Source organism: Drosophila bipectinata, chromosome 2R (genome assembly GCF_030179905.1).
Source record: "Drosophila bipectinata strain 14024-0381.07 chromosome 2R, DbipHiC1v2, whole genome shotgun sequence".
Lineage (NCBI taxonomy): Eukaryota > Metazoa > Arthropoda > Insecta > Diptera > Drosophilidae > Drosophila > Drosophila bipectinata.
The window spans coordinates 19,796,902-19,821,838 of record NC_091737.1 but is presented as its reverse complement, the minus strand read 5'-3'; the positions used below and the strand labels follow the sequence as shown (position 1 = coordinate 19,821,838).

At 38.9% G+C, this 24,937-nt stretch overlaps 1 protein-coding gene across 5 annotated transcripts in view; it reads right to left on the bottom strand.

Moving 5' to 3' along the window:
- The window catches only part of Prosap (SH3 and multiple ankyrin repeat domains prosap), a 60,361-nt gene extending 39,639 nt beyond the window's left edge, over positions 1-20,722 (bottom strand). For 4 of the 5 annotated variants that reach the window (XM_070279103.1, XM_070279106.1, XM_070279105.1 and 1 more), the window contains exon 1: positions 19,752-20,721. The gene's annotated coding sequence lies outside the window, so the exon portion shown is untranslated. Of the gene's footprint in view, positions 1-19,751 lie in introns of all 5 variants that reach the window. The other variant, XM_070279107.1, reaches the window with a different exon arrangement.
- Between the last annotated feature and the right edge of the window lie 4,215 nt (positions 20,723-24,937).

The window sequence follows — 24,937 nt, the reverse complement described above, 5'->3', positions numbered from 1 at the left end:
GAAAACAATCGGAAGAAGGTGGAAAAGCCGAGCCAGAGAGAAGATTGATTCTACGTCGCGTCACGTGGGAAATTTTCAAGTTCAAAGCAATTTTCCAAGGAAGCACACTGGCAATGGAACTGTAAAAAGCCCCCCAGACTAGGGCCCAGATACTAAATACAAAAAAATCAACAACAAAGCATGCACTCACGTGAGGCTCTCGGCTTGATAATAATCGGATTTGGAAGGAAAATCGTGAGCCGAGAAAAAAAAAGAGGGAAAACAGCACTAGGAAAATACAAAAAAATAATACAAATAGTCGGAAAAGTCACTTGTATCGATTACACAGCCAAGCAGCAGAAGCAGGTCCATCGTCAGGAGAATTCTTCTGGCCTAATGGATGGTCTTCGGGCTAGTCTTTGTCTTAAAACAGTTGGAATTAATTGACGTTAATAATGTTCCGATATCGGGATTTATGCTCAACCAACGGTATCTGTGGGGAGTCCCTCCCAGGAAAACCGGTTCCTCAAGAAGATCCATCCAGTAGTTGGCTAATGGCATCAAAAATACTTGACAATTTGTCCGCTGGGATGGAGACTTGCAGTATTTTAAGATTTTAAAGCTTTGTCTTATGGCAGAGAATGTGCTTATGGCCATGAGACTCACCTGAATGATGATTTCTGCACATTATCCAAGCACATTACCATCCGGCGAATGGATGGATGTATTAGTCTAAGACCCCATTTAGTTGCAATTTGCTCAATGACAACCAATAAATATTCAATTTCATGAAATTGCATTTACATTCGCTCACCATACCAGCCACTTGAACCACTTTCGCCCACTCACCTTGATTGCAAATACTGGCCTGCACCCACCTGCTACCCTACTCCTCTCTCTTTTTCTTATTTTTTTTAACTTGGCCCGCCGAGAAAGCCATTAACTTGGCCATCCATAATTTTTTAATTTAAAAAACTTTTGCCAGCGAATGTCGACTGAGTGAGTGGGCGATGAGCTTGCCTTGAGTTTGAATAACAAAAAGCAGCCTTTAAATTTAAATTTTAATCCCAAATCCAGACCTAGTCGAGTGGGAAACACTAATCCTTTTCAACTTTAATGGACAGGATTTGGTTTAAAGTCCTCTGTTGGCCAAGCAGAGTGATATTGGCTTAAAAGAAACTTCTTAAATATTTCCTAGCCGTGTATGTGTGTTCCATTTCCTGCTCGAGTAGGAGCCCCTCCGGCCAACAAAGGCGCTCCTGGCCCAACTCCTGCGGGCTTCTCCTTCAACTACTCCGAGCTTCGCATCCTTATGCATTTTTAAACAATCGCTAACCCAAATAAAGTTTTTTGCTTTCTCTCCCAGGAGCCAAACAAAAAGAAAAGCATACAAATAGGCGCTTTGGCCAGAACTAGAGCCAGAACCCTGGCTAAATGCCGAAAAAGATGCTTTTTAGGGCAAACCAAAACTTTACAAATTGCTACTCGAAAGTGGGAGCCGTAAATTTATTATCTGGTTCTGTAAGACGCGTATCTCGGTATCTTTGTATCTTTCAGGCAGCTTCTCCGCCTTGTTCTTGCCGATTTCTGATTGAATGTGGCCCGAACCACCTCACTCCGCTGGCTGCTAAATAATAACATGGAATTTACTTCCCAGTGGCAACTTCTGTTTTTGTTCGGTTCTGCCCCCGTGTTGTAGGTTGTGATGTTCTAACGCGATTGAAGAACAAAAAGAAGACCACTCTTCGTTACAAGAAGACTTGTCTTGATGACTTCTCTTCGAAATGGAGGGTGTAGTGACTTTGTGGTGGGTTTCTTGATTTTTCTATAATTTTTTAAAGATATATAGAGGTCTAAGATCTTGGTTCTTAGTTCTTTGTTCTTAGATCTAAGAAGTAGGTTTAGTAGTTGTTCTATTATACTCTCTCTTTTATTGTAGAGTATCCCCCTATTCAATGCCTTTATCATAAACTAAAACTCTATTTCATTCTCCGCCAGTTGATGTTCTAGTTTGTATCTAACCACTTGTATCTTGTATCTTGTAGTGCAGCTTTCGCAAACAAACTAAGAGGAGCCGAGGAGCATGCCGAGCCGAGTGATGGCAACTGTATGGCATCTGCGCTTCTTTCTGGCCATCTTTCTTTCAACCTCATGTGAAACTTGGCCATTAATTTGAACGCCGTTTTAACTCTGAGATGGCTGAGGGGGTATCGCATTAGTCTTTCCAATATATGTAGTCTTCTCATATTTTGCATGCTCCTATCCTACTGAGCTCATGAGTCGCTGGCATTTCCTTTTGTCTTCCACAATTATGCATTATCTTGGATCGTTGTTGGTTGTTGGATGTTCATTGTTGGCTCTTAGTTGTTACTTGCTGGTTGTTCTGTGTTCTCCTTCTTGCGCTTCAGGTCTTGCATTTAATTACTGCTCACATTTCTCAAATTTCTCTGCGCCTGTCTGCTGTGTTCTCAGTCACTTCTCAGGTGTCGTCTCCGCTGCCAGGCATTATCATTATCCGAGCCCCAGTCAGAGTCGGAGTATCTGCATTTGCATCTGCATCGTGCAGCGCCAACATTACGCTCATTATGAATTTCACTTGGCCATTGCCACTGGAGTCTTCTTCTGGGAAAGTTCTGTGAGGAAAGGCCCCCTGTGTGCTGTGATTTACTCATTAGAGTTATTAGGATTTTATGTTGGGTCTCTTTATGGCCAAATGAGCATGTTTTCATTGCTTTAACTGCTCAAGGACCAAGTCCTTTGTGAAAGGCCAAGGCCCGAGAAGACTTGGCCAATTAATTTATGCACCCTCTATCCACAGAGAAGTGGCTCGGGAAGCCTGCTGATTGACTGTTGCCTGGTTGGCATCTGATCTGCAATCACATGGCCGCGGACTTGTTACAACTTCTAATTATGCACATTTGCTGCTGCCACTGTTCCTGTCAAGCAAAAGCAAAAAAAAAATAGAAAACAAGAAACAAAGACAAAGTCATTGGTTGCAGGTGCAATGGAAATCGGTGCAACGTTGCGGTAAAAGGCAATAAAGTGGCAGGTCGGTGGAAAAGCCATGCAAAGCATCTGGCTGCCTTAATTAATTTTGATTGCACCACACAGGCCAGGCCAGACCAGAGTAGACCAGACCAGGCCAGGCCACTGTGGCTTTCCACGGCCAGGCGGAAATGTTCATCACACGCGTGTGGCAAGAAAATCTAAAGGCTACCAGGCGCTCTTGGCCAGGCTAATTAATTGAATTGCGCTGCGGCGGTCCATCATTACAGGCCATTTAGTATTGTTGTCTATGCAAATTGGCCAGGGCTGCGACCAAACTCAGGAAGATGAAGATTCTCGATCTCACATCACCGCACCACTGATGAGATTATTAACTTGGCCCGCACTAAGAGAGGGAAAAAACCATCAGATTTGATGGGGTAATTGGCAGTCAAGTGTGATCACGACTTTGCTTTGGGATTTGTCTGCAAGACAGACAGACTCGTAGTTTTTCCAGCCGATAGCTTTCCTTGTTAGCTGTTAAGGCTTTGCCTTTTGGCCAAAAATCATTCATTTCGCCGCTGGGCTTATTTATGGCCATAAAACGCAATTGAAATGATGCCGCCTCCGGGCCAGGCCAGGCCCGAAACATTTTGTTGACAACGTCCGATGACAGGCTGGCGGTGGAAAAAGTTGGCCACAAGTGGAGGCGATGTCTACGCATAATTCATGCCTCGGTTGCTCCATGTGGCACAGTGGGTGGCTAAAGCTAGTTGCAACTAGCAACTTGCAACTAGCAGCTTGCATCTAATGAATAACACAAACAGTCGTCAGCGGGTGGAGTTGCCGGAAAGCTAATTGCCCAACTGGTTGGGAAAGGTGCGAACATGTACCTCCATCCAGTACTATAGAAACTAAAGTCTTAGATATTTTATAAAAAAAGATTTAAAAAATACAACCCTTAGGACCCAAAAACTAATATTATTTTAATGATTATAGCTGGCACAAAACCAAATAAAAAGATAATAAAACCCACTAAAGGGCAGCCAAACTTTCAACTATTATTTAAGTAATTAAGAGACAGTAGCCGAGGACAGTGGCCTTCCGAAAGTAAACCTCAGAAATCGATTAACGAGTCCCACTGTAACTCAATAGTTATTAGCTGCATTACCTCATCTCTGGGGTCCGGGATTTGGGGTCTGGTCGTTTCGGCATTTTCGGCGTCAAAAGCATACAAAATTTATGGTCAAATCAACACCAGCCAACACGAACACGAACACGAACCGCCAGCAGAAACATCTATTTGGATATTATTTAACCCACCTGAGGGATGAGTCGCTGAGTGAAGTTGGGAGGTAGGGGGCGAGGCCACCTTCTGGTGACCCCGTTCACTGGGTCAGCAGCATCGACAGACTTTCGGCTTATAATTTAATTAGCTCTGCCAGCTGAGCCAGCTCTTATCGTCCCAGAAATCCTCATCATCCGAGGAGAGCCGACCCAACTTGCATAACCGAAAGGAATGAAAGTTCAAAAAGCAAAGTGGTAACAGCAGGTGGGCGGCTAGCTGGGATAGTTCAGAGCCTCTCAGTAGGGTTAATTGTCTGCCATCTCTGTAGTCACGAAAACCCAAAAAAAAACTAAAACCAAATTTGACTATTCATTATTCGCATTTAAAAGAGATGCGATTTATAGTCAGAGCCTTTCTAACAGGAAATCCGCACGATCGGGGTCACCAAGCCGGGTGGGTGACCCACTAAATTAATTCCACTGCCAGCTCCCAATTCCCAACTCCCAGGTATGAATGACAACATTTCACGGCGGCTATGTCGCACCCAAAGACACGTCAAATGTTTATGCAAATATTCCAAAAAATAAAAAAATAAGCTGCTGCTGGCTGATGACTTGGACCACTCAAAATGCAAAATAAACAAGAAACAAAATGCTTAACTCGAACGTGATTTTAGGTCGTGATTTCAGGCGGCAGCTCCGCCACAATACAGCTCCAAAGACTACAAAAGCCCCGATCCGAGAGACTGAACCAACGACCTTGTCAAATTAGTGCCAAAAATGCCGGTGACAAAAGCGATGGCTTTTGAATTCATAAATCAGTGCAGCGTGAATGGGTATGGGTCTGGGAATCAACTAAGCGATCGCTTTTTTCAACAAAAAACTGGCTCAAGTGTATGCCAGACGATGTCAGCAAAAGTGAACTATCCACTCTCCCGGTTTCAGTTTCAACTTTTGTCAATATTTCCACTCTTACTAGCTTTTTGGGCACTATTGTCTAATGGCTTAAATAAATCAGAGCTCCCAGGCTGGTTCTAATAACGTTTAGTTTCAACTTTAAAGCTAATAAAATCGATTGAAATTATGTCGGAAATGGGCTGCGATAAAATCCATAAATAAATTAAAATATAAACCATTTCAAGCTGGTTTTTTGGAAGCTTTTCTGGCAGCCACAATAAATAGCCATTCTAATTCTCCATAACTTATTTTATAACTAATTCTTTATTATTATTTTGCCAATTAACACACATATATTTTGAAATTTTAAATACATTGTTGGGGGGATTAAGTTTCATCCATATAATTGCATTATATTAGTGGATCCACAGTCTCTGAATTCCCACAGCTGTTTGGCCACCATTACGCGGGGCACATGCCAACTTTTGGTCACTTTAAAAAGCCATTAGACCCTTGTTGGTCTGTGGGTTAGACGAGAGCCAGCCAAGCAGAAACTGTACTCCATTGTTGGGGCCCCGAGACGCTCCCTCGGTATGGAAATGCTAATTTTGTTCTCAAATCAAAGGGTCTTCAGATGTTCTGGGTTCTTCAGCTTCAGAGGCATTTACCTGACAACTTAACACGTTCGTGTCACCTCTCGGTCCGTGGAATGCTAATTGAAGAAAGGCACGTGTTTGACCCGCTGCCATGACCCCTGCCCTCTGGACTGGCTTAATTATACCATTACCATTACCACCGAAAGATGATGAGGTAGAACTCTGGACATTAACTGGAGCAATACATAATTGCTGGCATTATCAGTGAAAGTTGGCAATTGGACTTGATAGTTCATTCCATAGAGTCTTTAATGAAAAGGTTGAAAATGATGTGGCATGTCAGGCGGGTATTAGGAACAGGAAATGTTGAAATGTGCTTTTCTTGGGCCTGCGAAAGTGTCGGGTTAAGTAAAAGTAACACAATAGCCGGTAAAGTTCATTCACATTGCTATGGTCGGTCATAACTATTTATAAACTGGATACTATATCCTAAAACAAAAGTGCGTTCTCATGTTTCCCAGAACTTGGATTGGCTCACCACCAAACGCTCTCCAATTTGCAAACAAAGGAGCCTTGTCTCCATCTCCGACTTGTATTAATGAGCAGCCTCAGTGGCGACCGGTCGATTATTGGCCGGTTTACTTTGCTAAATATGCCATGAAATTGATGAAAAATCACCATTTAATTACCTGCAAAGAGAAGCAGAGACAGAGAGGCGGTTAGTACACAAACTTTGCACAGATAAATCACTATAGAACTGAAACTATAATTAGGTTCAACTTCAACAAAAGTTGCAAACTGTTGAATTATTCAAGAGTCAAGAGTCGATGTCGTAAATCTGTTTCATTGTTGAGTGGTAATTAATGGAGCTTCTATTTGTTTTAAACTATATAGGTTCTACTTTAATCTATAAATTCTAAACTTTATTTTAAGATGGACTGCTTTACAGGTAATAGATCAATCAATATTTAAAGCAAGTTGGGGAAACCGGTTCTAAATTTAGGTTCCTATTATCTTCCTATTCATTTGTTCTTGTTTATAAATCTATAAGTGGAAGGATATTTTCAGGACCCTTTGTTTTGTAATATTATATGGATTATAGACTATATGGGTTTATACGAAATGTATGAATAGATTTCTTAAAGTATTCTTGTTGAAAACTGAAGAAGATTTAGGAGTCTAAGGTAAAAATGTAGTCTAAAGTTTAAGATTTTAGGGTCTAGGGTAAAGTACCGGGTATCATGTAGTCTCGACTTCCAATACTAAGTATTATGAGAGTTTATAGATTTTTTGACCGTTTATGAAAGGTCTTTTGATTCTTTGAAGTATTCTATAAAAGTATGATCAAAAATCAAGAAATTCTAGTCATTTCCTTATATGAAAATAAAGATCTCATGATCTATAGCTCAGTACCGGGTATCATATTGTCTGCTATGACAATGAGTAGCTTCATGCTACTCTCAACCAGGAACCATTGCCTCCGGTTTCTTGCAACTGCTGACTGGAAATAACCGTCACGGCACGTTCAACAAACAGTCGAGAACATAGGCCTAGGCATAGGCCAACTCCCGGCACCTTGGACCCTAAAGAGACGCTAGCTCCATCATCCAGTGCACCACCTCTCTTCTACCTCCTCCTCCTCCTCCTGCTGCTGCACCACTCTGACACCAACAGCACCACCCACAAATGCAGACGCGCTTTTGTTGCTCCAGGGTCGCCTCTTTTTTGTTGTTGTTGTTGCTGTTGTGGCATTCTCTTCTGCAACTGCAACTCGAACCCCAACTCCAAGCTTTCTGGCCCTCAATTTCCCCCTGCATTTGCTTTTGTCTCGTTTACTTTTCATTCTGTACTTCTCCTGTTTTCTTTTTTTTTTCCTTTTTCTCCTCTTTTTTTTTTTGTTGCCTGCTAGGCATGTTAATGACCCTAGAGGCTGCCCCAATAGAGAGGGCGACATGTAGGAGGAGGGAAGGAGTGCCCACACAGTGGCTCTCAAACTGTGGGCTCCCTTCACTGATTTTTGCACAGAGAGAAATATTTATTGCCAAAAAAAAAATTATAAATAAAATTTGTAAATATTATTAAACTTGGGATTTAATATAATTTTTAAAGAAGTTTTGGCAAATTTTTTATGGAAAAGATTTATAAAGATTTTGAAATTTATATAATTACTTGTTGGTATTATTGTTAGGAAGTAACAAAATAATTATACTATCTTTTGTTGAAAATTAATTTTAAATTAAATCCTCAATGTTTGGTTTAAAATTAGCCCTTTTTTTCGACAATCTATGACATATATGTATGTATGACCAGAAATCTGTAATATCATACTACTTCTAAGCTAGGATCTTTAAAATATTGTTCTCTGATGGTCTGGTAATGTTTTCTCTTTAATAATTCGAATTAGAATTTAAGAATTATAATAATTAAAATATAATTCAACCAAGATCTTTGCTATAAAAGCAATTAGACCTTTATTATGATATTAATTACGACATTGTTTTTATAGAAACTAATTAATTAAACTAGTATATAATATCATAAAATAATTCCCATAATTTTCTCTCAGTGTCTAGATAGAACGCCTCGTTGAGTGCCGCTGCCGGTGCTGCTGCCGCTGCCGAGTTCGCTACGCGTCGCTTTCAATTTAGGCGTCTGCGCATAAAATTGCATCGTTTTCTCTGCTCCACTCCCCTACGCCGCCGCCCTGCTATACTTTATTTTATTTTATATCTCGGTGCGCTCTGCCAGGGGCAGCATCCACAAAATGCTGCATCCACATCGTGGCAAGCAAACCCGCTTGCTGCGCTAATTTATAAAAATAATATTTAGCTGAACAGGCCCTTCTTGGGAGCCACTTCCAAGCTGATAGTTGGATGGTGGAGGAGAGGAGACCCTGCCTGGTAATCTGGAAGCTGAACTTGAAATTCAAATGGAAACATATCGGTGGGCAGTTGCCAAGTGGGCTTCAATCTTTCACTTTAGACCTCAACCGAAAACAAATGCTCGAAAATGCACTTTTCCACTAACCATACATACATATAGTACATATATATGTATATCCATAAACAACTTTTGCAATTGTCAGACTCCATGTCGACACTTCAGACACTTGGGAGTACATATAGAGTAGGTGGGGGAGGTAACAACGCATTGCACTTCGTGGGCGCAAAAGCCACCAGTACCATGGACCAGTACCACCAAGTCCCAGTCCAAGTCCGAGTCCCAATTCGAAACAAAAAACTGAGTGAGTTGTAAATGAAGCCCACACATGACTTGACTTAACGCGAGCGCGAGTGCGAGTTTCTAGGAGCAGCTTCTCCATGGGCCTCCATTGCTCAATTGGAGTCAATGTCTCGGTGGAGCAGTGGATGGAGATTCATGCTGAGATTTTCTGTATCTGCATCTGCCACTGCATCTCCATCTGTATCTGTATCTGTAGCTGAATCCCGCCACAGGCGTTCCGGCAAACTGAATCGCTTTCAACAAGCATGCGGTGTGTTAATTGCAAAATGTTGCTTTTTTGCCTGAGACAATTATTAAGGTGATATAGTACATACATCTCTTCTCTGACTAACTTATGTTTAGAGGAAGTTCTTAAAGAGCTTTTGGTTCTCAATGGAGTACTTCCTGTTTATAGATTTCCCTCATTGATTAATTGCACTTGAAATTCATTAAAGAATAGACACCCCAATACAGATGGTTTCCCTCGAAAAGCCTTTCAAGTAAGCGCTTTCCCAAGAACCGGTGAGAAAAACGATGCAATAATGAATCGTTTTCTTAGGGCCCCCTGGGTTAAGGGCCCAGAGGCCTGTCTGGCCCTGTCTGCCCCATCTGCCTCGCCCCCAAATATCATTTATTATTTTTCACATTTTTCTACCGGATTTTTTCTCATTTCACGCCCATCATCAGACCTGGAAGATCAGCTTGGGCCATCCAGGCATGTGTATAATTATATTTAACTGGGCTTCAGTTGAGGCAACTTTTCAAAGTTGAAGCTGAAACTTTTCGAGTTTTTGAGTTTTGAGTTCCGAGTCGTATCTGAGCTGTCATTTAAAATGAGAGACACACTCACTCCCCCCCTCACACTTATTATAAATTAATGGCAATGTGTGCTGAAAATTTTGCCTAATTAACATAATTACGAGGCAACTCCAGCAATTTCAATTAATTTGCCAACTTGCATTTCTAGTACCTACCACTACCACCACCACAGCTTACATCACATTTACAAATCCAACTCGAATAAATTAGTTTGTAATAAATAATGCAGCAGTGCGTTCAATTGGGCTTTAAATCAACTATTTATAAGATATGGTCGTCATGTCCTTATCACAACCTTGGAGGTGAGTAGCCACAAATATCAAAGACTCCGCCTGCCAATCAGTGACTTGTTTGTTGGGTTTCTGAAAAAAGCGCAGTTTGGAAATAAATCAGACACACAATCAAGCTCAAGACGACAAAAAAAAATGAATTCCAATTCAAAGCGGAATGTAAATGCTGAGCCATCAAAAGCCTTCAGCAGCTGAGCTGAGCTGCTCCAAACGCCAAACAATACCCAGTCAAGTTGGGGGGGGAATCTCGCATGCCCTAAAGGAGAAGCCACCGATACGAGTGTCTTTCCACTGAAACTATATAAGTTTGGTAAACTCATAATCCCCCTCTCGCTTGGGGAGACCCGGAAAAACTTGGCCAAGCCACCGAAATATGCACAATATGCAAATAAGAGCCACTATACTATAAAAAGAAATAAACAAAAATGCACAAAAAAACATAAAAGACTGACAGGTGGCAGAGCCAGGGAGAAATATTGAAAATAATGGGGGTCTTGATAATATCAATAAAACCAAAAACCGTAAGAAATTTAATAAGAAAATTTATCAAAAATAGAGCTGAGAAGCGTGAGAAGTGGCTGGTTAATAATTAAGATATCCCACTTACCGAATTCCCAAATAAATTATCAAAATTTGCAAACAGCATTCCCAAAACATTCCTCTTGATTGACCCTCTGATTGACATTGATTCAATTAATTAAAAAACAACCTTAAGACAAAATTTAAGTGCATTACCAGCCCACGACCTTCTTGCGGTTCATTCAACCTTCTTCCGAAAATTGATTTGAAATGGGGTTTTCGATTTTTTTTTAGCCAGAATCGAAGCACTTGCCGCCCAAGAAAATTGTTATTGAGTGCTAACGGACACGTAACGTTGGCGCTAAGCAAAAAAAAAATAAAAATAAAAAAAAAGAGCGGCTTTTTAATGCCTTCCTCCAGAAGAAGAAAGACTGGCCGTCAGATTGTCGGAGAGAAAGGCCTAGGAGCCAGCCATTGGGGAGAAAGAATGTTGGCCCAGACTCAAGACTCAAGACAAACTCAACCCAAAAACTGAACAGAAACCGGTTACCGACCTTTAGGAAAGTTGACCAGCAGCCAGTTTTGTGGCCAACACATTTTTCGTGTTAATTGTTTTGATTAAACTTTGATTTCCCAACTGTGATCTGGCACTCCTTCCATCCAAAAACCCACAAAAAAAGCCGCGTTTATGTCAGACTTTCAAGCATCCGTCAACTGTCCCGTCATTTGTCAATCAATGTTTACCAAAAAACAAAAATTGTTTCATAATTATTTATGAAAAATTAATTGCAGACATTATTTTGATTTGGCAACTCACAAAGACCAAAAACAAACGCTTACAAAAATTAATAAATGGTCAAGAAATAGGCAGCTATCATTGCTATTTTTTAGGAGTTTTTTTTAGTTAAAAAAAAATAAACCAACAGTTTCAACAAATTTTTAAAGCTTCTCCTTGTTATTTTCCATTTGAGTCTTAAATGGCTCGAAGCTGGTCCCGAGTCCGAACTCTGTTTGCTTTGTTTTCCCAGTTGGAGTTTCAGTTTCGTTTGAATTATTTGTTTGAATAGTTTTCGTTTAAAGAAACCAGACCTTTGAGGGCATAATTAACATGAATGATTTTTAATTCGAGCCGTGTTCCAAACGTACAGGTATTCCCAGTAAATACATGGGTCTGTTTCTGGTCGGCTCGGGTTGAATTGGCAGGTATATGAGTACCTTTTATTACAGAAAACCGCTTTGGCAAATATTTGAGCTCTCTGGGCTCTGTTGGCTGGGTTCTTTGTTTGTACCTTATCCTATTCATTTATTTTTCATTTTTTTGGCGCTTTTGTTTGATGTGCCACTTGTCGTGGCAATGTTCCGTCTGAGTCTTTCCTTCCTTCCCAGGTCTGTAAAAGGTTCCTCATAAATTCTTCGGTCTAAAGTTTTCGGGTAAAGCCCATAATTGCGATAAACGGTCGATCGATAAAGAAGCCAAACGGCTTCATAAACGAGCCGTAAAATATGTAACTGATACGAATTATTGTTCATTTATCAACAAAAACAATAGATATACAACTTTAATAATTTCTTTAATAATTTTATTAAAGCATCTTGCCAACAGGATGTCGTTTAGAGAGCCACGCCTTTCTATCATTCTCGTAAAAATAAAAATCTTTCCAGTCACATAATCAACTTTTTTCAGCATTTTCTGAAAAAAAGGAAAAAATGTCAGAAGAAACACACGCTTAGAGAGAGACTCCCACATGGATATGTATCTTGTATCTTAATGTGTACATCTTGTTGTTGGCCATATATGCTCGGTTGGCTCGCAATTGCCAAGGCTATAACCAGCATACACGCACATAGGCCTGGCGTCTGGCTCTCGCTGGCTGTGGCTCTGACTGGGACGGTGGTGCCATCGACGTGATTTGCATTTAAATGTGAAAATATGTGTGTGCACCCCCAGCCCCCTAGATTGGACGAGGATGTTTCAAGTTGCAAAATATATAATTGAGGAATGGGTTGTTAGTCTGTATGGTCTTCTTGTTAAGACATAAAAAACACAACATAAACAACATAGAATACTAGAAACGGGCATGTTGAAACTTTACATGCTTTCGTCACAAAATTAAAGCATTTTTTTAAAGAAATATTCATAGTAAGGGTGGTTTTCTGTACAAGCCTTCTCAGTAAGGCTTAAAAAGCAAGGCTTAAACCATCAAATACTATCTGTAAGGTTATCATATTAAAAGTTGTCTTATATTAAAAGTTAGTTTTATTACTAAACCCTTCAAATAATACTAACGGGTATCCCACAACATTATGTATTTTCGTCACAAACTTAAACAAACTTTGAAGCAAATCTTTGTGAAAATACATCCATAAATTCGCATAAAAGCAAATATCTTTTGTGCCCAAACACGCCCTCCTCCCCCTAGACACTAACTTGGACTGCGCCACGCCCCCGCCTCATTACTGTTTATTAGCCATGCAGCTGGAGGGGAGAATTACGCAATTTGTTGTTTAATTTTGTGAAAATGGCCAAAAGCCTTAGCCGCGAGGCAGAAAAAAAAGGCTTTTTGCGTTTAATTAAGTCTCCTAGTTCTTGGCCCCGCGTGCAACTCCCCCTCTGGCACCCCACCACTAATTAGCCTGGGCCGCACTGATTGATTACAGTTACCTAACTGTTGCTTAGCGGTTGCCTAACTGTTGTAGTTGCTTTTATTACTAGACGCCACGCCCTTCTAGGGGCCGTTCTGGGCTTCAATGGAGTTGGAGCTCAGCTTCTCTCTCTCCCCATTGCCCGTTAAAATTCTATTAACGTATTTTTTTTATGATTACTCCTCTCTTGCCAATGGCATCAAACGGGTTTCCAATCACCCAGCACCCAGCTCGTCGCAAAGCCCAAGAAGTCTTCAGAGACCCTACCTCTTGGTAGAACACGGAAGCCCCGGTAAAGTTTTTATTAAATTTACTTCGAGTTGTTGCTATTTTTGCCTCGACAGCTTCTCCATTATCTTTGCATCTATCATTCAATGGAGCCTCTTGATCGATCCATTGATTGATTGATTGCTCCGTGGATTGCGACTGTTTGTCGCCGAAGCTCCGTGCGGAAATTGGATTGAGCCCTTTGCAACGATGACACTGGCCAACACAAGTTGGTACAATCATGAGTTGGTAACTTTTAGAACTTGTAGAAGTTTGGTAATTAGGAAGTTTTGCATGGTCTGGCCAGAATTACCATATGCTCCTCTTGATGGCGATGGAACATCCTTAATACCATCGCCCTAAAGCTTTCATGTAAGACGATACATCGTTAAAATAGCTCGTCCTTAATACAATATTGCAACTATTTCTAATGTCTCATCTTTAATATTCTTATCCTTGGAGATGGGACTATCCTTGATACCATTCGCTTTAAGCTTTGATATGACACAATTTATCAATAACTTAACTCGGAGTTAATCTAATATTGAATATATCTTTCTAATATCTTTTCGCTAATACTCTTCTTTTCGGAGATGGACCTTCCTCGATAGCATAGATAGCTCCTTAAAGCTTTTAAGTAGAAAGATGTATCGACAATTGGTAGAACATTGAAACTTTCTTTAATTTCTATGGTTAGTTTCTAATTATTTCTTAAAGTATTTAAAAGTATTTCTTCTATATAGGCATACACTTTGTTGTCTAGTGTTGATGAGCTTATGACGGCAAACTCACTCCTTAAGCTCTTGGTGTGCCAAATATTTCTCGACAAATGCCAGCCAGCGCTCAGCTTATAAAATATTTAAGCCAATTTTTCACCTCTCCACCGACATCATTCTTTTTGCACATTTCTAGGCTGCCCCATTAAAAATTAATTATGAATTTGTTGTTGTTGTTTTTTGTTGTTATTTTTGATGTAGTCCTTCCTTTCAGTTCGTTGAAGAAACCTCCAACTTTGACATAAAAAGAAAACTTTGAAGCAGAAACCAGAAAGACACACCCAAAAAAAAAAATAAAAAAAGCTAAACAAATTCCTCACTTTCGTTTTGTTCATTGATTTCTATTTGATTTCCATTTCATTTAATTTCTTGGAGCTTTTTCATTCGATTTGGCCACAAAGTGCTCTTCACTTTGGCCAATTTTTGTCTCAGCAACATCACTTTCTAGGCTTTACATAACTCATTATGATTTTTCTCCTCTAATGTTTCCACTTTTCAGTTCCCAAGTCGGAGTCCACTTTGGTTTTTAGCCATTTTCCAAGCGCACTTTGCTCGGCCAACAGCAATTAGCGTAATTTAGTTGCATTTAAGAAGCGGAAATAAAACTATAGAGATTTTTTTTTCTGCCAACTTGGTGGAAGAAAGAAAGGCTGGACCGGCAGTTCCGATTGAAGAAATTCGCTATTAATGTTTTTGTTTGCGGTTTCCATTTCGCTGAAAATTTTCCATCAACAACCAAGCTCTTTTCATCGAAATTGTAATTTAAATTCAAAATCCATTGGAGACCTCCGGTTGACAGCTTAATGCTGTCGCTGTTCTGGCCCGTTGGAAACGTTGAAAATTTCATTATAATTTGATTGTGGAAATTATTACAAATTAACTGGATTTTGCTTAGAGCCAAACTTTAATTGAATTCACAGCTGAGAAAGTTCTGGCGCAACTTTCTTCATAATTCAACTTTCTTCGAGTCTTAATCCCATCCCCCCCATCCTCCCAGCCCTGATGGCTTTTTATTTGTTCAACTTTGGCACGTTCTTGGCTTCTACACTCCCATCCTCTAGACAATGTTTGTTAACCAAACTTATTTATTGTGCTGCCAACACCTCCCCCATGTAACCAGAGCCCTCTGAAATATCCAAAAAGGCCAAAAGACAATGAGATTTTTCCTTTCTCTGGGCGGCAATATTTTCGTTGCATGTTTATGGCCGTCATGGTAATGCCAATTTAATTTGGCCATAATTACGCTAATAATTTCACAAATCTTTGCCATTTTCGTGAATATTTATTTAACAGTCTTTGGAGGTTAAAGGATACTACATAACCTTCTCGATTAATTATTCATTTTGTGGAAATTGCTACCTTTTTTTTTGCAAATTGGAATTCCATTAAAAATCACATCAAAGCAACCAGAGGAAAGCAAAGAATTTGATGAAAATTTATGCAGAAATTAGCATAAAAGTCTGTGGAGAGAGGGCCTGGTTGTCACCCCACTTATAGGGCCCTGATGCCTGGCAATGAACCGAAGCTAACCTTGAATCCGATAGCTGGAGAGCTGGAGGTCTTGAGAGGAAACGCGCGTGGCAGATTATTGCAAAACTTGCACTAATTTATCATGCGAAACGCCCCCGCAGAACAAACAATTACACAATTGCAATTGCAGCCTGAAATCAACAGTTTTTGTTTAGAAATAATATTATATATGACACTGATAGGAAGGGGAAATTCAGCTCTGAGTGGGGTTTCGACTTAAGTGACTCATCATTAGAGCGAAAGAAACAAAAAATCCACTTTAAAGATAATAAATCCGGTCTGATTTCATTAAAGAGGCCATCGAAAGGCACTTTATCGCTGTGGGCTATGGACATAATAATGATTTGCAAATAAATATATCAATATTATGTGTCATTTAAGGAATTTATTGCTGAATTAATGAGCCATCATGAGCATACATTTCATTAAGAATTTCAAACTTAATCAAAATCGTATATTTCCTAAAATTCCACCTAAAAAAAAACCTATTCCATTTAGAATTTCACTTTTAAAGGACATGTGTCCTGTATCTATAATTTGTGGACCACATTTAGTCCTCGCACAAGTACGTGCAGTTTTTATCCTTGTGCCAGATTGATTTTCCTTGCTGCTTTTCCCACAGATTGCGCCACCATTGTGGTGGCAGATACTTTTTTTTATTTTTTTGTTGTATGCCCCATGTTCTTATTGATTTTTTTTGTTCCCTTATATGTATGTACATATATTACATGTGAGTGTGTGTCTTTGTTGTAATCAGCAAAAAGGAAAATCGGTTTTTTGTTTTTGTTGCTTTTTTTTTAATTGCATTATGCAGTGAAATCACAGGAATGACAACAAACGGGGCGGCGGGTCTAAAGTTAATTTCATTTGCGAGTATATGTATGGACAGGATGGATGCAGGCTGGGAGTCTAGGGCTTGGCTTGGCTGCCAATGGATACCATTGTTTGGGCCGTCAAAAGTTCGAATTTTGCGGAGGGGAAGGGGGGTGATAGGCAATTGCAATTGTTCGAATTCGGTTCAAGGATTTCCACATCTATTAGGGAAATGACGGCCAAGAGTGCTCTGGATGGAAGATAATTTGAAAGGGAACTTTTAAAAAATATCAATACTTTAGTCAGAATGTCCCATTTTTCCATTTCCCTTTCCCTTAATCAAGCTGGCCATAAATCTGACGTTGGAGCCATTAATTTGGAGCCGCTTAAGGGCTTTCATTTGGCAACTTCATTTCTTTTTGGCCAACTCTGCCACAATCCGTTGCACGTGGCTCACTCTCCCCCGTAGCACGCTTTCCGTTTATCACCTTCCCTTATCAGTGCAGCGACAGACAAAGGGAGACTCAACTATTAAGGCTTCTCCCCCCCCCCCCCCCCTGGCTCCACTATATAGTACAATTCGAAGGACTTTTTTTTGGAAGAACTTCTGGCTTTGTGACCGAAAGAGATAGCAGCAGGCATGGGCCACATAAAAATGCTAATCATTTGCTCATTAAATCCGCATCATCCGCTGCCGCAGCCACTGTCGACGTCGGTGCTAGTGTTAATGACAGGACACCAGCAAGGACCTTACGAGGAAGTCCTAGCAGAGAGGAGAGAGAGTTCCTGGCCCGGGCAGGCCAGGCAGCACAGCTGTTTTTCGGGAATCTCAAGAGTTGAAGAAGAATTTCGGGGCCTTACAGTGGGGAAGAGAGAGGAAGTTCCCTATAAAATATACTACATAAAATAAAGCTACTTAAATTATCTAATACGGTTTTAAATTTAACACAGATATGCAGCTGGAATTATATCTTAAAGCCCAAGTATAAAAAGAGCCTATAATATTGGGTGGTATTTATATAGCAACTGAATCATATTTAGTCAATAATTATCAGAAATTAACTAACAAACAGCTTTAACTATCAGCTTTAACTTTAATACCAGCTCAAATAGCTTAAATATCAAATTCCTTAACAAACAGCTGACAGACAAGAAAAGTAGAGTCCCACACCCACTGTACCTTGGCTGGGAAAGCACAACCCACCGGCCACAACCCACCGCCCCCTTGCGCAGACATCTTTTAACGTCCCCGTGAAATATTAGGCCTGGGCTTCAGCCTGGAACTCAGATCTGGGGACTGGCGGCTAGGTTGGGGAAACAAAAGAGGGCTACAGGGATACATAAAGAATAGTGGGTGGTGGTGGGCGAGAAAAGCCTGGTATGAAGCCAAATCATCTGTTCTAAATCGATTTGACTTGTTTTTGTTGTTCTTTAGTTTCCCTTTTTTTGTGTATAAGGTTTTTCAAGAAAAATCTACCATCTTGAGGCTATACTTTGAGTTTAAAACCAAGTCTTGGGACTCTATTTTGGAGTTATCTATATCTGTATACCTCCACATCTCCTCTTGGCTACTTAATTGACCCCAAAAATAGCAATCGAAAATTGCTTTAAATTTTTTTAAACTTCAACGGCAGCCAAACGAATCTGAGATCTACGCCTACGGCTCTAGATCTCTAGAGGGACAGAGAAACTAGGCATTTTTGCTCATTAAATAAATCAAAAAATTGCTTGACTCTGACTGTCTCTCCATAAAAGTCGAATTTCTCGACGAAAAACACGTAATTTATGCAAATTGGCCGAAAAGTTGGCCAAAATCCTAAGCAAATAGTCACTTTTTTGAAAGAAAACAACTTTATTTTAAAGAGAATTGTTGCTATATAGTAAATATAGTTATATCATATAGTTATACTCTTTATAAAGCTTAGTATGACCCTAAAAACTATTATCAGATAGCACCGCTTGCCTGTCAACCCAGCCTCTGACCTAGCTCTCGGATCTGAGATCTCAGATGGTTCTCCTCGTTGCGAGACCTACGTGCTGTATCCCCTTCTCCCGAAAAGCCCCTCTTTCCCTCAAAAAAAACCAACCATTATTACGTGCCACAAGCCAACAACTATCAGATAAAACATGATCATAACAGCACATATAAAACAAAAAAAAAAACATTAAAAAAAAATTTAACTATTTTGATGTCGGGCCAGTATGAAATTTTATTGTTACGCTTGTGTAACAACTACAACAACAACAAAAAATTAAATAAAAATGTGAGCTGAGCCATACAAGAACCAGTCACGTTATGAGTAATTATAAAAAAAAACACAACAACAAAAACAACTACAGGTATAAACTGCAGTAGGATGGCAGTTTCAGGGTTTATTTTTAATATTTTTTCCCAAATCACTCGCCAAGAAAACGAAATTTATGATTATGATTGGAGAACCACTCGAGTGAAGGTCAATAGATTGCTGGGAGGGGGACGAGGAGGAGGAGGCGTAGGGTCAATAAAAAGGTGCGATAATAATGAAAAGAAATTAATGAAGGCAGACTTTCAATGGCTATATGAGTATGACAGTACTATACTTTAACATACTATACTTTACTATACTATACTAGTTATTTATTTATTTATCTAAAGCTAACAAATAGTTCTAAACTTAGAGCTAACTCAGGGCCATACTATACTATATTATACTTTCTTGTTTTTTAAAAGAATTTTTAAAGAATTTTTTAAAAACAGTTCCGCATTCTGTTCCGCTTCTAAGAGCCCCTCACTAGTCTAGTTTTTTAGATAAAAACCCAACTCACCTAACTAAACTAACTAAATGGCCATTTTCACAACCCACTGACCACCATGTGCGAGTGTGTGTGATACCTTCGAGGTGGCAATTAACGGTGATCAAGGGTGTAGGTAGGTCTCTATTATACCTTCCAATTTGCGAGGGTGGCCAAGGGTGAAGGTCAAATGGGGGACTATTAAGACGCGTTTTTTTTCAACACCACTTTACATTCTTTTCCACTTAACATTTAATATTTGTTTTTTTTTCTGATGATTTTTTGGGAGGGCAATCAATCAATCAATCAATCGATGTGTGTGTAGAGTGACAACTCTGCAATTTACAGTTACTGACCTTTTTTCGGCTGCAATTTTCCCGATTTTTCGTTCAGTCCGGCGCAATTTTGTTTACTTTTGCTGGTTTCTTGTTGTTGTTTTTCGTTCAGTTGGGTTGGGTATTTTCGGGCCCGAAAAAGGACGAATTCTATATATTTGGCAGGACCTCTCTCTCTAAGGCTAGCGCTCTCTTCTTCTTCGGCTGCTGGGGCGTCCTCCTCTCTGGCTCCTTGCGCGCGCGCTCTGGCCAATTGATTTTCACTTTTGGCCAAATTGTCACAAAAAAACGCAAAAATAATAATAAACGTTGAACTACACAGGAATTTTCACTTGTGCCACTTATTTTTTTTTTTGGGTGGCCAGTAGTATTATTTTATGTTGTTGTTGTTATTGGTGCTGCAGAGGGAACAGGTTTACCTTGCTTCTTTTTTTTTGGGTTTTTTTGAAAAACAAGAAATTCCTACTGCGTTTTTATTTTCCTACCGCCTTTGCCGTTTTTTTTTTTTTTTGTTTCTCCTTCTTTGAGATGCTCACACACACACACGCGCACACTAACACACACACGCACACCGGCCGCCGCACTGCTTCGGCCTAACAACAAAAATTCTTTTGCTGTCTTTGATTTTTGTGTGTGTTGTTTTTTCTCCTTTTTGCCTGCTCTGCTGCTGCAGAGGCGAACCGGTTTTTGTTTTTGCACTTCACTTTGCTTCACTTTTTAGTTAAAAATATTTCTTTAGTTAAAAACATCAGTTAGGCTATCAATAATTACAGCATTAATTCTGATTTTTGTCGGTAGGACTTTCTATTGCCATACTCTTCTACATGCACCGCTATTTTCACACGGCCGCATAGGCGCTCTCGCTCGCACGCGTCTTGAGCCGCACAACGAAATTTCCTATGTATTTTTATTTCCGAGTTTACATTTTTGCGTCGCCGAGCGACACAACCTTCCCGTTCGACGGTTGATTTTCGAATCCAATTGGATTCTACTCGTTGTTTCTCATTTTACTCGATTCGAGCCAGTGTTGAGAAATCTCGCGCGGAAATTCCGTCTTTTGACGTTTTCCAACACAAAGCTGCAGAAAGTCGCGCGCGTTTTTCCAGCGTTTTTTTACTGCCTTTTGTTGGAAGACGTCAAAAAATGGAATTTCTGCGCGAAATTGCTCAACATTGGCGCTCGTCAAACCCAAATTCCAAACAAAAACATTTCAGAGAGATAAAAATATGAAGATAAAAAATTGCGCGCGATTTTCTTTTGTTTCTTGTTGAAATATCAAAAAAATTAATTTTTATCGAAATATCGATATTTTTTTATTTAAATATTTTTTACCAAAATAATTAAATCAATTTCTTTTTCAACTTTGGAAAAAAATGTGGGAAAAAAAACAGCAATCAAAATTGTGAAACTATAGCTATATTTTTAAAAATTCCAACACGTTTTCGAAGGACAATGTTTAAGAACCTCAAATTAAAGTATTAAAAAAATAAATTAATTAAAAGTAGAAAATAAGAACCCATAATTATATTAAACCATTTTCTTCATATTTCTTTAAAAATTTTACGAGATTTGGCTGCGAAAATGCGACCGGAGAACCGAAAATGTACATAATATTTTATAAGATAAAGAAATCAATTTTATATTTAACATTGTTATAAAAAGACTCGTAGTCCCATGGCGGCGAAAAAAACCACCCATCATAAATGTAGATATTTTTCAAAATTTCAACATAGCTTTTAGAAGTACAATGTTTAAGAACCTCAAATTAAAGTATTAAAAAAATAAATTAATTAAAAGTAGAAAATAAGAACCCATAATTATATTAAACCATTTTCTTCATATTTCTTTAAAAATTTTACGAGATTTGGCTGCGAAAATGCGTCCGGAGAACCGAAAATGTACATAATATTTTATAAGATAAAGAAATCAATTTTATATTTAACATAGTTAAAAAAGACTCGTAGTCCCATGGCGGCGAAAAAAACCACCCATCATAAATGTAGATATTTTTCAAAATTTCAACATAGCTTTTAGAAGTACAATGTTTAAGAACCTCAAATTAAAGTATTAAAAAAATAAATTAATTAAAAGTAGAAAATAAGAACCCATAATTATATTCAACCATTTTCTTCATATTTCTTTAAAAATTTTACGAGATTTGGCTGCGAGAATGCGACCGGAGAACCGAAAATGTACATAATATTTTATAAGATAAAGAAATCAATTTTATATTTAACATTGTTATAAAAAGACTCGTAGTCCAATGGCGGCAAAAAAAACCACCCATCATAAATGTAGATATTTTTCAAAATTTCAACATAGCTTTTAGAAGTACAATGTTTAAGAACCTCAAATTAAAGTAGTAAAAAAAGAAAAATTCATTTAAAATAAAATATATGAACCCATAATGATAATACAACAGTCTTTTCACATTCCTTAAAGAATCTACGGGATCTTCGCCAAACTATCAGATTATAGCGATATCTAATAAAATACTTGAAAAATAAAAACCAAAGAAAATAACATTATAAATGGAAGCAAAAATAAACAAGAGCCGCAAAATTTAAATAAAATAAAAGAAGAATGAGTCCATGGCGCTTTCAAACAGACTGCCTAATAGGTCTGACCAGAACTCGCCTTATATACGATTTCTACCATGGGCTAGTGTGGTCTATCATCAGCAAAATAACACTTTCAGGATTTTTTAGGATTTACAAAAAGAAACAGGGATGCTATTCATTGCTAAAACTCATTCAATGGCAACTCATATCTGATGTAAAATTTTGGTTCAGAAAAATTTAAAAACTCTTTAAGTACCTCCGATTCTCGTTTAAAATAATATACTCCCTAAAAATTGTTTTAAAATTTGTCCTTTGTGTTTTCCTCTATAAGGTCCACAGCGATGGCTATATCTTCCCCAATTTTCATCCGATTCTCAAGCGGAGTACCTTAAACGATTTCTAGATCGATTCTTCATCATTTTGCATCAAAATCCTGAGACAAAATATTTTGTAGATTTTTTTCCATTTTTCCTGAAGGGATCCCTTGAAAGTGAGGTTTTCCCCTATAGGGTCCACAAGGATGGCTATATCTTCCCCAATTTTCATCCGATTCTCAAGCGGAGTACCTTAATCGATTTCTAGATAGATTCTTCATCATTCTGCATCAAAATCCTGAGACAAAATATTTTTTAGACTTTTTTCCATTTTTCCTGATGGGATCCCTTGAAAATGAGGTTTCCCCCTTTAGGGTCCACAGCGATGGCTATATCTTCCCCAATTCTCATCCGATTCTCAAGCGGAGTACCTTAAACGATTTCTAGATAGATTCTTCATCATTCTGCATCAAAATCCTGAGACAAAATATTTTGTAGATTTTTTTCCATTTTTCCTGAAGGGATCCCTTGAAAGTGAGGTTTTCCCCTATAGGGTCCACAAGGATGGCTATATCTTCCCCAATTTTCATCCGATTCTCAAGCGGAGTACCTCAAACGATTTCTAGATCGATTGGCCACCATTCTGCATCAAAATCCTGAGACAAAATATTTTTTAGATTTTTTTCCATTTTTCCTGATGGGATCCCTTGAAATTGAGGTTTCCCCCTATAGGGTCCACAGCGATGGCTATATCTTCCCCAATTCTCATCCGATTCTCAAGCGGAGTACCTTAAACGATTTCTAGATAGATTCTTCATCATTCTGCATCAAAATCCTGAGACAAAATATTTTGTAGATTTTTTTCCATTTTTCCTGATGGGATCCCTTGAAAATGAGGTTTCCCCCTTTAGGGTCCACAGCGATGGCTATATCTTCCCCAATTCTCATCCGATTCTCAAGCGGAGTACCTTAAACGATTTCTAGATAGATTCTTCATCATTTTGCATCAAAATCCTGAGACAAAATATTTTTTAGATTTTTTTCCATTTTTCCTGATGGGATCCCTTGAAAATGAGGTTTTCCCCTATAGGGTCCACAGGGATGGCTATATCTTCCCCAATTTTTATCCGATTCTCAAGAGGAGTACCTTAAACGATTTCTAGTTCGATTGGCCACCATTCTGCATCAAAATCCTGAGACAAAATATTTTTTAGATTTTTTTCCATTTTTCCTGATGGGATCCCTTGAAATTGAGGTTTCCCCCTATAGGGTCCACAGCGATGGCTATATCTTCCCCAATTCTCATCCGATTCTCAAGCGGAGTACCTTAAACGATTTCTAGATAGATTCTTCATCATTCTGCATCAAAATCCTGAGACAAAATATTTTGTAGATTTTTTTCCATTTTTCCTGATGGGATCCCTTGAAAATGAGGTTTCCCCCTTTAGGGTCCACAGCGATGGCTATATCTTCCCCAATTCTCATCCGATTCTCAAGCGGAGTACCTTAATCGATTTCTAGATAGATTCTTCATCATTCTGCATCAAAATCCTGAGACAAAATATTTCTTAGACTTTTTTCCATTTTTCCTGATGGGATCCCTTGAAAATGAGGTTTCCCCCTTTAGGGTCCACAGCGATGGCTATATCTTCCCCAATTCTCATCCGATTCTCAAGAGGAGTACCTTAAACGATTTCTAGATCGATTCTTCAACATTTTGCATCAAAATCCTGAGACAAAATATTTTGTAGATTTTTTTCCATTTTTCCTGAAGGGATCCCTTGAAAGTGAGGTTTTCCCCTATAGGGTCCACAAGGATGGCTATATCTTCCCCAATTTTCATCCGATTCTCAAGCGGAGTACCTCAAACGATTTCTAGATCGATTCTTTATCATTTTGCTTCAAAATCCTGAGACAAAATATTTGTTTCCATTTTTCCTGATGGGATCCCTTGAAAATGAGGTTTTCCCCTATAGGGTCCACAGGGATGGCTATATCTTCCCCAATTCTCATCCGATTCTCAAGCGGAGTACCTTAATCGATTTCTAGATAGATTCTTCATCATTCTGCATCAAAATCCTGAGACAAAATATTTTTTAGACTTTTTTCCATTTTTCCTGATGGGATCCCTTGAAAATGAGGTTTCCCCCTTTAGGGTCCACAGCGATGGCTATATCTTCCCCAATTCTCATCCGATTCTCAAGAGGAGTACCTTAAACGATTTCTAGATCGATTCTTCAACATTTTGCATCAAAATCCTGAGACAAAATATTTTGTAGATTTTTTTCCATTTTTCCTGAAGGGATCCCTTGAAAGTGAGGTTTTCCCCTAT